This window comes from Harpia harpyja, chromosome 4 (assembly GCF_026419915.1).
Source record: "Harpia harpyja isolate bHarHar1 chromosome 4, bHarHar1 primary haplotype, whole genome shotgun sequence".
NCBI classification, from domain to species: Eukaryota; Metazoa; Chordata; class Aves; order Accipitriformes; family Accipitridae; genus Harpia; species Harpia harpyja.
In genome coordinates, this window is record NC_068943.1 from 31,584,577 (window position 1) to 31,597,504 (window position 12,928).

General features: G+C 43.5%; 1 protein-coding gene across 1 annotated transcript in view; it reads right to left on the reverse strand.

Moving 5' to 3' along the window:
• The window catches only part of CPB2 (carboxypeptidase B2), a 277,528-nt gene that overhangs the window by 142,823 nt on the left and 121,777 nt on the right, over window positions 1-12,928 (reverse strand). The window lies entirely within an intron of this gene.

Sequence of the window (12,928 nt, forward strand, 5' to 3'; positions counted from 1 at the left end):
AATCCAAAAATCACCAGAAAACACCTCCGGGGAGCGGCTAAGGGCTTCGGGCTTGTCTAGTTTGGGGAAAAGGAGGCTGAGGGGCGACCTCCTTGCTCTCCACAGCTTCCTGAGAGGGGGAAGCGGAGAGGGAGGTGCCGACCTCTTCTCCCTGGGATCCACTGACAGGACGTGTGGAAATAGCTCAAAGCTGCGCCAGGGCAGGTTTAGAGTGGGCATTAGGAAGCATTTCTTTACCAAAAGGGTGGTCGAACACTGGAACGGGCTTCCTAGAGAGGTGGTCGGTGCCCCAAGCCAGCCACTGTTTTAAGAGGCATTTGGACAATGCCCTTAACAACGTGCTTTAACTTTTGGCCAGCCCTGAATTGGTCAGGCAGTTGGACTAGATGATTGTCCTACGTCCCTTCCAACTGAATAGTCTAGTCTATTCTATTCTAAAACCAAACAAAACCGAGGTAAGTCAATTGGCTGTGTATGGAGGGTGTTTTCTCAGTCGGGGTGAGGCCCGCAGGCAACATGTGCAGACACACCTCGAGGATCAGCTGTATTGGAGGGTTTGCAACCAGCTGGCATATTAAAAATGACAAAAATCCATTCTTCCTTATCTTTAGAAAGGGATTGAGCCATCTGACAGGCCGGTCTCTGAGTCAGCTGCGTTAGCGGGCTCTAAGCTAGCAAACTGCAGTTCTCTAGTAGCCGGTTTAGGCTAAAAATAAAGTGAAGGAATGCTGAGCTGTACTCGTGGAGCTGAAAAATGGCTGATTGTCCATAAAATGCAAAAAATATGTGCAGGAACATAGGAAATTGCAAACCATGAGGAAGTAGAAAGGCAGAATCCAGATGGTACTGTGCAGAAGTAAGTAGAAGCAGTAAACAGAATGCAAAACAGTTGAAAATGTTCTGGAGTATTTGCCTCCCTTTTTAAACACAGATGATAACTTGGCCAGTAAATAGGGCAGTGGATTTGGGCTGTGGAAACTTAGGGGTAGCCACTGGCCAAGCTGCACAGTTGTCTGAACTTGGTCTGGATGTTATCCTATGGTGAGGGTTTCAAATTCCTGGCTATAAAATGGTAATTTCACATGGCTATGTGTAGAAATAAATTCTACTTTTGAGAAACTTACATGTTCAGGTGGGGAAGAACAGGTAGGAAGCTGGGAAAGGCTACAGATTTATTCGTGGTTCTGCTGGATTTCTTACTAAAGTCTGGCAAAAATCAGCTAGAGAATTTGTGCTTCGTTCCCATAAAGTTTTCCAAACTTCTTACATGAAAGGCGTTACACAAATGCAAAATACTAAATACGTCTGAAAGCAATACTGTGCAAGAAGAGTGTGGTAGTGTTTCAAAGATTTTCATATCCATTCGGTGCCTTTTTTTTTCTCTCTGTGCTGCTGTCTTTATGTATATGTGCATTGTCAGGAACCTTGTATTGTGTCAGAGCCTTTGCTTGGGACAAGATTAAAAGCCTCTCTACTTTTCGTGGATGTCACCAACAGAAATATTAGAAAAGCAGACAGATGCAGAATCACAAGGAAAAAGAGGAAGGAAATGCCAGACTATTTTTAAAGTTGACAAGGTGGGAACTCAACAAGACCAGAGTGCACCAAACTGGCATCTTGCCCTAATACCAGAATGACCCACATTGGTTTAGGAAGAGGAAAAAAACAAGTTATTTTGTCTAGTGTGTATGCCAAAATGAAAAGCATCAGCAAAACTCCGCCCAAAAGCTTCCAGCAGAATGTCAAAAACCAGAAGAATGAAGTTGGGAGCAGAGATGGTGGATTAAGAGCTCACTGTAGAGGAATCTTCCTACTTTCCACATTTTGGACATGGAAGTAAAGGGATTGTAAACTTCAGCAGTAGCCAAGATATATACCACAGTGAGATCTGTGAGCTACAAAAGGGTATACTGGGGAGAACTGAAAGCAGATATCCCTGGTGTCTCTAATACAGTTTATTTAAACACATTCAAGGCATTGTTCCTGACAGGGGCCCAAGACAGTGCTGACTCTGTAATGTTTACATCAAATTGTGTGCAAGAAACAGGCCCGCTTTTTAAATCAGGGAAAGGAGTATTTTTAATCACCCAACTAAAATAGCTCAACCTTGGCAATGATTTGGAAGACTTCTACAGAGAAGCCCCAAAGGCTTTTTTTTTTCTTTTTTTTACTTTTAAAGTTTTAAGGCTAATGTTGCAGAATGACTGAATTCTACCTTTGGTAAAGAATCATTGTTCCTAATTGTCCAGGAAAGAGCTACCTGGAATAGGCTTAAAGTTAAAAATATCACCAATATGCTAAAAGAAGGAAGTATAAAAATAATTGCATGTAAACCCAAAATAATTACAAGGATAGGATAACTATCCCAAGCCAAACATACATCCAGGAAATTCGTGGTCAGCTGAGCCTCTAAAGAATTCCAGACATGCTAATTTACAGGCATCCAGTCAAAATACAAAACATGTCTGAGGATGCTGGTACCCCGGCAGAGGGTGACAGCTTGTGACAGTGTCCTCAGCTTTCCACCCAGCTGCTGGGTGGCTGGCCACGCTGCTCCTGAGCGAGCTACCACAGACTCCGTTTGCTGGTAGATCTTACAGTGCTGTGGTACACCTCCGTCAGATCAATGCACGTCCTGCTTTGTTCTGGTGGATATTTCTTTACAAATATGTAGTCAGTGCTAATACAGCTAAAGACCATAATTTCTGTGACAACATCATTAATGCTAGTGGTTTGACATCTGTTTTATGAGTGGCTCAGCCACGCAAGTTGGAAGGGCAAGGCGACTGAAGGCACCATAGCCATTCCTGCTCAGGTACTCTGACTCTGCATTACTGGTACTATGCAACTGCCGTAATTAACACACATTCATGTTTTAGATGAGATTAAGCCCTTTTTAAAGACCCTGTAGTGAGCAAAATGATTGTCATTAGAAGACAGAATCAAGTGCATGTCCACACGTCCTTCTAACCAGTGGAAATCATGGAGTGGAGAAAAGGACAGCATGGAACTGATCTCAGGAGGAGTAGAGCTGGACTCAGGAGGTCAAGAAAAGAAAAATGAAAAGATCTTGCATTTTTCCATTAAAATCAGGCTGTAAAGGCTTTCCAGTATTGTCCATTTCAAGGCAGATGGGAAAACCTGGCATCTTGGGAAAAGGCTAATCCTTTGTCCTGGTTTTGGCTGGGATAGAGTTAATTTTCTTCCTAGTAGCTGGTATGGTGTGTTTTGGATTTAGTGTGAAAATAATGTTGATTGATAACACGCTGATGTTTTAGTTGTTGCTAAGTAGCGCTTATCCTAAGTCAAGGATTTTTCAGTTTCCCAGGCTCTGCCAGCGAGCAGGTGTACAAGAAGCTGGGAGGGAGCATGGCCAGGACATCTGACCCAAACTAGCCAAAGGGATATTCCATACCATAGGACGTCATGCCCAGTATATAAACTGGGGGGAGTTGGCCGGGAGGGGCAGACCACTGCTCAGGCATCGGTCAGTGGGTGGTGAGCAATTGCATTGTGCATCACTCGTCTTTTCTTGGGTCTAATTTATCTCTTTTTTTTTACATTCCTTTTCATTACAATTATTATTATTGTTGTTATATTTTATTATTATTGTTATTATTATATTTCATTTTATTTTAGTTATTAAACTGTTCTTATCTCAACCCATGAGTTTTGCTTTTTTTTCCCAATTCTCCTCCCCATCCCACTGGAAGGGAGGAGGAGTGAGCGAGTGGCTGCGTGGTGCTTGGTTGCTGGCTGGCGTTAAACCACAACATCCTTGTAGCTGTGAACTGAACATCAGAAACAGTTGAAAAAACATCACTTCTGGATGTTTTTAATAGTAAACTCTGGACCAATACAACTGCTGAGGCAAGGATTATACGGTGTCTTTAAAGTCAGTAAAATACCATATGTACATGCATATTTAAGTAACTTCTGTTTTTAACCTGTTGCGTAGCTCAGGACTCAGCTATTCCTTATGAGTACAACTAAAAAAACCCCAATAATTTAGAAACATGATTTGCATAGCAATTTCTGAACTAAAGCGTGTGGGGAGGGGTGGATTGAGTAGAAAAAGGGAGAAGGCTGAATCACACGGGAGGTTAAAGACACAGGAAATGGAGACATTTAAGAATTCACTCTCAGCTGTGTTAAGTCCTCTTTATGTGGTTAAAGAGTTGAGCTCACACATTGCTTGCCGATGACGGTGGATTTTCTTGGCACAAAAGTGTGCCAGAGAGAGAACAGATACTGTTAATGTGGACTGTACTTCTCCATATCCCATCTGAGTATACATCATATATTTTCTTGGATGGCAAAACTGGCTTAAGAAGTTCTTGTCCTTGCTGCCACCTGTCTTGTCCCATAGCTATGTGTTTCCACATCTACTCTGCAGTTTATTGCTCCTTCAGTTGCCAGTGCCACTGTAATTCAGACTACACATTAAAATGGAAAAAATAAAGAGGTATTCTAGCTTATTAAATTTCATTATTTGGCAATCCAATGTACAGCACAGATCCACAAGACTGATACAGATGAGGAAGTGTGTGTGTATGTGAGAAGAAAAAGCAGATGAGGGCAAAATATGGGGCTGGTTGCTTGTTAAACTAGCTTTGTCACAAAAGAAAAGGGATCAAGGAGCTACAGCTATATCACTAGACTAGTCACTTGTAGAAAGGTGGTTTTCCCTTTTTTGTTTTGCCGATCACAGATGCCGAATAACTTACTGCTAGGAAAGAATTTGGTATTCTGACAAAACTTCAGTAGCAAATCGAATTATTTCACCTGCATTAATTAAATAAAGCAGGAAGGCACCCAAAATAATGCTGAGAACCGGAGTTGCAAATAGAGAAAGGAAAAGATCAAGTAGGATTAGTCACTGCGAGTCATTAAAGCAGGTGAGCCTGATAGACATAGCTTCTATTCCTCCAGTCTTTGCTGGGACATTCGGGAAAACTACGTGAGTCAAATGAAAATGTGAAGTTGGTGCACCAAATTTACATTAAGGTCTCAGCCTCACTTAAACAGAACAAAAGGGCTCTTTTCTATTCAGGTGTTCAGCACCCAACTGATAAGTGATAAATGTTTTATTCCCAGAATGACAAGTTTGACTTCTGACGTCTGAACTGTGTAACTGCTGCGTTGGGGAGCTGCATGATGAGGAAGTGACGCTTCATCTGTTCTGGCAAGAAGTAGTTCCCAGGCAGCATGCTGGAAGAATTGAGTATTTTCACAGGATGTCTTACCCTGCAAAATGTTAGAGTGGCTGCTGAGAGATGTTCACTTGTCAGAGGCAGACCCTCAAAAGCTTCCATATCATAATGCTGGAGAGCATTCTGTAGTGTCTTCTCATGCCATTTCCTAAGCGTGCAGGGCCGCTGCTTAAAAGATCAATTTGTAAGGTAAGTCCTAGTGACATCTGTTGTTTGTTACCAAAAAAAAAAAAGTATGAAAGTGTCATGAAAAAAGAAATTAGTGCTGAATGATTGAGCAGCAGAAGCAAAAAAAGTGACATCGGCGTACAAAATATTTTCAGTTGCTTCAAGATACTTGCTGTTTCCCCTGTCATCAAGCTTCTAGGTCATTATCTACATGGAAAAGTACACAAAATGTGTACCAGTTCAACAAAAAAGTTCTTTTTTCCTCCAAGCATTTTGTCTTCACAGTAGATGGTAATTACAGTTGGTACATTTCATCACGGTTAACAATGTTGATGGAAATGCAGATGTTCGCACTTCAGCATCTTTGAAACAGATGACTAGTCATTTGCTAACTTCTGCCTTCCATTTTTAAACAGGAGTTCTGCTATTTAGACATCCACTGTCCTTTCAACTGTAACATGAACCAATCCGTGTGCTGAGGTTATTTTATTAACTTCTGCTTTTCAGTATTTGCAACACTAAATTGTTTAACTAAACAAATCTTGCAAAAGCAGTTAAACTTTATCTCCAGGACAGCCTTGCATTTGTTTAATTAGACTGACTTACGAACTGGTGTGGTGTTCATACTGCAGGCAGAGCCAAAAGTCTCATTTTTGGAATAGCGTTCATGCACACAGAGTCCCTGGGAAATCACGAGGAGCATACGGAGGCACGGCTGTCCACCCAGGCAAACCCAGCGGGAGCAATCCGGTTGAAGGCTCCTTCCCAGAGAAGTTTTCTTGTTGTGATAGAACAGTCTTATTCATATAATGGACATATTCTGCTCACACACTATTCTGGTGATAGAGAACATAGAGATGTCAAGATGCTCTTTCAGAGAGGGAAACTTTTGAACTGTCAAGTGCTTAAAAGAGAGGCAATGCCTACAGTGAGAGGTAATATCTTTTATTAGACCAAATGATGCAGTGGTGAAGAACAGGCTGGCTTTCATGAAGACAAGAAGCCCTTCATCTTATTGAGGGTGGTGGCCCAGTTCATGGAACCTGAATTCCATCCAAGGCTGCAGTTCCACGAGAGGAGAAACCGGGTCCTAGAGCACAAAGCACGGGATCAAAACCACTGCAGTTACTTGACACACAGTGGTACAAAACCATAATGCCAGCTGAAGTGTAACACATATTTTGCAGAGACCATTTTGTCCAAGCAGATTTTGCAGTGGATCAGATACCATCTGCCAGGCCCCAGAGACCACAACACTAGTGTAAACACCATCTCCTGTGCTCTAACACGACAGAAGTGGTATTGTGTGCTTGCACTTCATACAGATGAAATTTATACTCTTAGGTGATGCTGTAGCACAAGTCTGGTACCAAGGAATGAGAAAACACAGTCTAAACCATAAGTGCTTTTTTAAAATTACCTGGTATTTATGAATGGTTTTCCATTCTAAACATAGATGAAATGCGCACACACACGCGCATGGAAATCCTGTGATGCTTCTCAGTGAAGTCCTGGTTTAAAAAAAAAAACCTATCAGTAATATGCTGGAACTTTGTAGTTCTATCTCAAAATGGAAAAACAGCCTTAGGACCATCACTGAATTTAGTAATGATGGAGAAAGCTGGTTTTTTGCATGAAACAAAAGCAAAACATTTAGTGAAATTCACGTATGATACTGATTTTTTCCTACATGGGAAAAATTATCAGAACATCCAAACTGGCCTATTACTACAAATATAGAGGGGACAATGCAGTAGAATAGTATTATCAGCATTGTTATGGAGCTAAATTCCTCCCACATAGACACATTCATGTGATCTAGGCTAATGAATGTGCTCCTGTCTGCCTTGAATGACAATGAAATGCTGCTAGAGGAGAGAAAGAAGAAAAATCCAGAATTATGAAGGATTTCAGAATTCCAGAAGGGTTCTCTCAGGGGTGAACTGTATGAATACACCTGCATTTAAGGTTTTTCAGCCTTACTTCCACTCCAGTCTGCATTTTTGCCAGTGGGAAAAGGGTAGAATTTGCTAGTTCGCATCACAGGGAAAAACTGCTCCACTCACATGCTTTCACAGAGATTTGTTAATAATTGGTCATTGATTTATTAATGTCACATAATCACCTGATGATTGTGTGCTACACATATGGGATCAGTATCAGCAGTACAACAGATAACCCAGAATGTTGACAAACACCTACAAATGCTTGAACACCCTTCTGTGAATAATCCGCCAAATTTCAAACCCCTCCCACATGCCCAGAGATACAGGCACCCATAACTCGCCTACCCCATGCCGATGGGGCGGTCTCGCATCGTCAGGCCAGGTTTCTCTTCCCTCACCATGAACACCCATGCTTTGTTTAGACTTCTTTTGAAGCTGACTCCCTTTTTCTTTTTTCTTTTTTTCCCAGAAGTCTCTTGGTAATTTCCTGGTTACTATTTAATCCAGCTGATGGCCATCTCTTAAGCAAACTTCATTATTTTTATTTTCCTCTTTAGTGTGACCCGCTTTGGGGCAAACGCCCTCGCAGGCGGTTTTGGGGAGTCCGTTCACTCACACTTTTCCCACTCGCATCCTGTCCCATCAGGGGCTGGTACCCAGCCCACGGCACTGAGATGGGGGCCATGCACGCTGACCCCATCTCCCAGATGAGGAGCCAGACGTTTCACCCAACACCTCCATCCCCGCTTCCGAGCCCGTCATCGCCAGCCAGGCTGGTGCTCGTGCAGGTCTAGGATGCGATTCAGTTCCTCCAAAGAGGAAACAGCTAAAAGAAATCAGAAACCTACACAGTAGACATCTAAATTAGGGTCCCAGCTCCAGCCTTTAAAGACTGAATACTTTGTTTAAAACATTTCACTAAATGGGAGAGTAGATATGAGGCTGGCCTGGCTTGTCATGTGTGGATAAAGTTAATTGCAAGAAGCGTGTGAGCTGCAGGCTTTGCGCTGTCTCTCCCTCACCAAGCCACATCACGAGAACTTCCCTTCCTGAAGTCACTTACATGGTGACCTAACTTCACCGAATTTAGTTACGGCTCTGATTTCCCCCCTTTTCTTTGTGTGGCCCAAGGACTTCTGTAACAGCTATGTGAGGGATTTGGGGTTTGGCCTTAAAGTGTCCTGCACATGGTTGAGTCTGTGCCAGAGGTTTGTAAGCCAGCACTTGTTCGCACGCTATTGTGGTTCCCTTCGTTTCCTTGCAACACGTACAGCATCAGACCCTCGTTTCACATTTGGTGGTAGCACTGCCTAAGCTGCTTTACCAGCTCGATTCTCGCCTCTCCGTTCATGACTTCTTGTTCCCATCGCCTGCCTGAACCACCCATGCAGCAGCTTGCACAGCTAGGTGGTGAACCAAGCAGTGGAACGGAGACAGCCTGGAATGATTCAGAAAAAAAGAGGTTGCTTTCCAGCCAGATCAGTTTACCACGCAGCTGCACACACACACCTGATTTGCCTTGGTAAAGGGACAACACAGGCGTGAGAATTTGCAAGGGGAATGGGAGCTCCATAAGGCACTATCGCCATTCAAAACAATGTCTGTGTAACCATGTCCTCCGAGGCCATAAATTTACTTAAATGAATGAGAAAATCTTGCTAGGGAGATCTCTCAGGTGCTGTATACCTGTTGTTGAAGCTCCAGCCGTGCCTGCAGGATGAACTGCCCAGTATTTTTCAACTCCCAAACATTTGGAAGGGCCGCTGGGGAGGTCTGGCCCTGCAGGGCTCTTGAGCTTCTCAGTCCCACTGCTTTCAGGAGGAGCTGAGACTTTGCGGTACTTCACGGATTGTGACTACCTTCTCAGGGCTCAGATGCTAAACCAAGTCCTGGGAGCGCGCAGCCACCGGGTAGCATGCTGCAAACGCGGTCGATGTGCTCTAGAAAAAGAGGATGTAGTGGTACACAGCAAACGACCTTTGCAGCAGCCACACACTTGCGTAAGCAACCCAGTGCCCGAGCCTTTATAATTTCAACTGCTTCTTCCAAGACACAGTTTATAACTGTTGGCTTGGTATTTACTCTTGCTTAACCCCATTAAATCTATTGGAGAGCCGAGCTGTAACTCAAAATCATCACATGCCCTGTAAAAGGTAGATCACTTCTTTTTAGGTATCATTGACACTTTCTCTTAAATTCAGAGCTAAATGCCAGTGGATAAATATTTTGCAGCAGCAGCCTTCTGCTTTCTTCCCTTAAATATATATATATCATCTTCCCTTAAATATCTGTATACTTTTGTTGCTAATTTGACCATGTCAGAATGATTTTCCATTTGTATTATTTTCTTTCAAAAATGCCCTCTGTCGAAACAAAAACATTTCCAAGAAATCATGGCAATTTTGCTAACAAATTATTGCCCTTTTTTTGTGGAAGGAAAAAGAATGACAAGGAATGCCAAAATTTCACTTTAATAGTATAGAGATAGCATATTAGGTACTACTATACATAGTACCACATCAAATTATTTTAATTTTCTTTTACTGCATAAATGAGAATATCAGCTGTTTCTAATATCGTTGCATGAGACTACATTACTTTTCCAAGATATTAAAACCAGCTGTTTTTCAGGCCAGGTCTGTAGCTGAAAATTTTTGCTGAAATATTAGATGGGTACAGTTAAACTGAAAAAAATTTCCTACTGTGCATGCAGCTTATACCAGTGAAACCGAATCCTAGCACACACCACCTATTTCAGACCCTAAAAATTACAGAACCGTTTACATACTGACCTGGAAAAAACTAAATTTAAGAATTTAAGAAATAAGGTTTCAGACTAGCCCACCCTAGTGTGTAGTTTCACTCTGTGTGTGAGTCTTGCTAGATATCACGGCAATATCTCCTACCACTCTCCATGGCTGCTTCAAGGTACCTTCCTGGGCAGCTTTTCAAAACCACCAGCAGAAACCTGTGCTAGCAGGACTTCAGCTGGCAAAATCCTTTAGTCCAGATAAAATCTAAAGTGCCTGCAAGATGTAGGGCAACCGGTTTTGAGAAAGGCAGTTTCTTTCACAACACAGAAAAGAGAATCCAGGTGTCTACTTAGTTATTTGTCAATTAGACACCAATTTGTAAATCCATAGTGGGTGGTGGGTGGCAGAAGCTGGAAGAGTAAAATACCAGGTGTGCCCAGGTTGCCAGATGAGTTTGGGTTTGAAGTTTTCAAGCACAGACTCGTCACTGAGCTTCACTGTGTGCACACAAGTACAGAGTTTATCCTGGCTCTGGCGTCTGCTGGAAACAGAATTTAAATAGATCCAAACTCTCATTAAGAAGATCTATGCAAATGGCCAAAAGCCAAACGAAATCAGCTCTTCATTTCACAGCGTCAACCAGCAGTCTGGCTTGCAATGAGTTTCATCTTATGGGGGCTGGGGAACACATAGCAAATAAAAATGGGTAAGGAGCAGCTGATAGCTCTTCAGGGGGACACTTCATTCAAAATATGTGTCTTGCAGCCTGGTTCTCTCCTTAGTTAGAGTAGCTTGTTGCAGGTATGGGTTCACTGAGGAAGCTAGACCTAGGGGTTGTAGTACTGAACGCTACTAAATACGGGAGAAAGCTTTGTGAAGGAGGGCTTGAGGTTGTGTTATTTTCAGAGCATTTAACATTTAGAGTGTGTGAATTATGTTGGAGCTTGGGCTACTGGTAGGATTTTGTAGAATCATAGAATGGTTTGGGTTGGAAGGGACCTTCAAAGACCATCTAGTCCAACCCCCTGCCATGGACAGGACCATTTTTCACTAGATCAGGTTGCTCCATCCAACATGGCCTGGAATGTTTCCAGGGATGGGGCATCTACCACTTCTCTGGGCAACCTGTGCTGGTGCCTCATCACCCTCATTGTAAAACATTTCTTCCTTATGTCCAATCTAAATCTACCCTCTTTCAGTTTAAAACCATTGCCCCTTGTCCTGTCACTACAGGTCCTGGTAAGAAGTCTGTCCCCATCCTTCTTATAAGCCCCCTTTATATATTCAAAGACTGCTATAAGGTTTCTCCAGGCTGGACAACCCCAACTCTCTCAGCCTTTCTCCATAGCAGAGGTGCTCCAGCCCTCTGACCATTTTCGTGTCCCCCCTCTGGACCTGCTCCAACAGGTCCATGTCTGTCCCATGCTGAGGACCCCAGAGCTGGACGCAGGACCGCAGGTGGGCTCTCCCCCGATGGGAGCAGAGGGGCAGAATCCCCTCCCTCGACCTGCTGCCCACGCTGCTTGGGATGCAGCCCAGGACACGGTCGGCTGGCTGGGCTGCGAGCGCACGTTGCCGGCTCGCGCCCGGCTTTTCATCCCCCGGTACCCCCAAGTCCTTCTCGGCAGGGCTGCTCTCAATCCCTTCATCCCCCAGCCTGTGTTGATACTGGGGGCTGCCCCGACCCAGCGACAGGACCCTGCACTTGGCCTTGATGAAGCTCATGAGGTTCACATAGGCCCACTCCTTGCCCCCGACCTTTGTCTTCCATCCAGTTTAGTGAAGTTTTCACATAATTCTTAAAAATCAGGTCATAATGAAGGTAAATTACTGCACTAGATAAGTGAATCTCTTTACTGGGGAGGAAGGGAGGGGACACCACCTCTCTACACCACCTCTCTATGCAGGGTGTGGTTATATTTGAAACTTAACAGCGTATTCTCTAAAATGAGCTGTTAGCTCCTAAGAAGCTCCAGATTTTGGAAGAGGCAAGGTCGAAGGGAAGGGCAAGTTTCCTGGACCATTAGGACAACCAGCATTAGCCGGAGAGAAAACAGGCAACCTTTTGCATTTGCAGCCTTTTATCAGTTCTTAGAAATACACTGCAACACCACAAGTGGTTTTGTGTCAATAACTGAAACATTTGAATCTACCAATTCACTGCTAATTGACACCTGGGTAGGACTATTTGAAAATGTCCTGTTTTCATTTGGCTGCCCATCTGAACAGCTGAAAAAACAAGAGCAACAGTCATGCCTTTTTTTTGGTCAAAATCGTAAAGGTTAATAATTCAGTTTCACTTTGCTTTTTTTTTGCCCCCATGGGAATTGGAGAAAATGCTACCTTTCAGTTGCAGGGAAGCAAAGAGCTAGGCTCTCTGAAAGAGGCCGTGTTCTCTGGTATGGTTCTTGCTGAGAAGGCTGCAGGTTTGGTGGGTGCAGTCCCTTCCTCCTTGTGAGAGGTCTTGCACACCATGCTTAGCTTTGAGCAGAGGATCTCCGGCATCAGGGTCTGCTCTGACCTGTGTGTGCTCGGCCTCCTTCTAGATGAAGATGTAACGTGAAACAAATATTTATTGAAAACCCCAAAACAGAACAAGCTGAGTCTGCAGCTTGGCTGGGGGGGCATTCACACAAGGGAGGGGGTACTGGGAGCATACTCAGTGTAAACTGCTTTTGCCAAGAAATCCTCTGACAGGGAAGCGTTGGCCTCTACTGTGTTGTGAGCTTAAGGATGGAACAGAGGAGAGACGTCAGACATCCTTGGTTACCCGATGGGGTATTAGTTTGACCATGAAGGATCCAACATTCAACAATGAATTTGGTGAAATCCAGTGATAGGACCCATT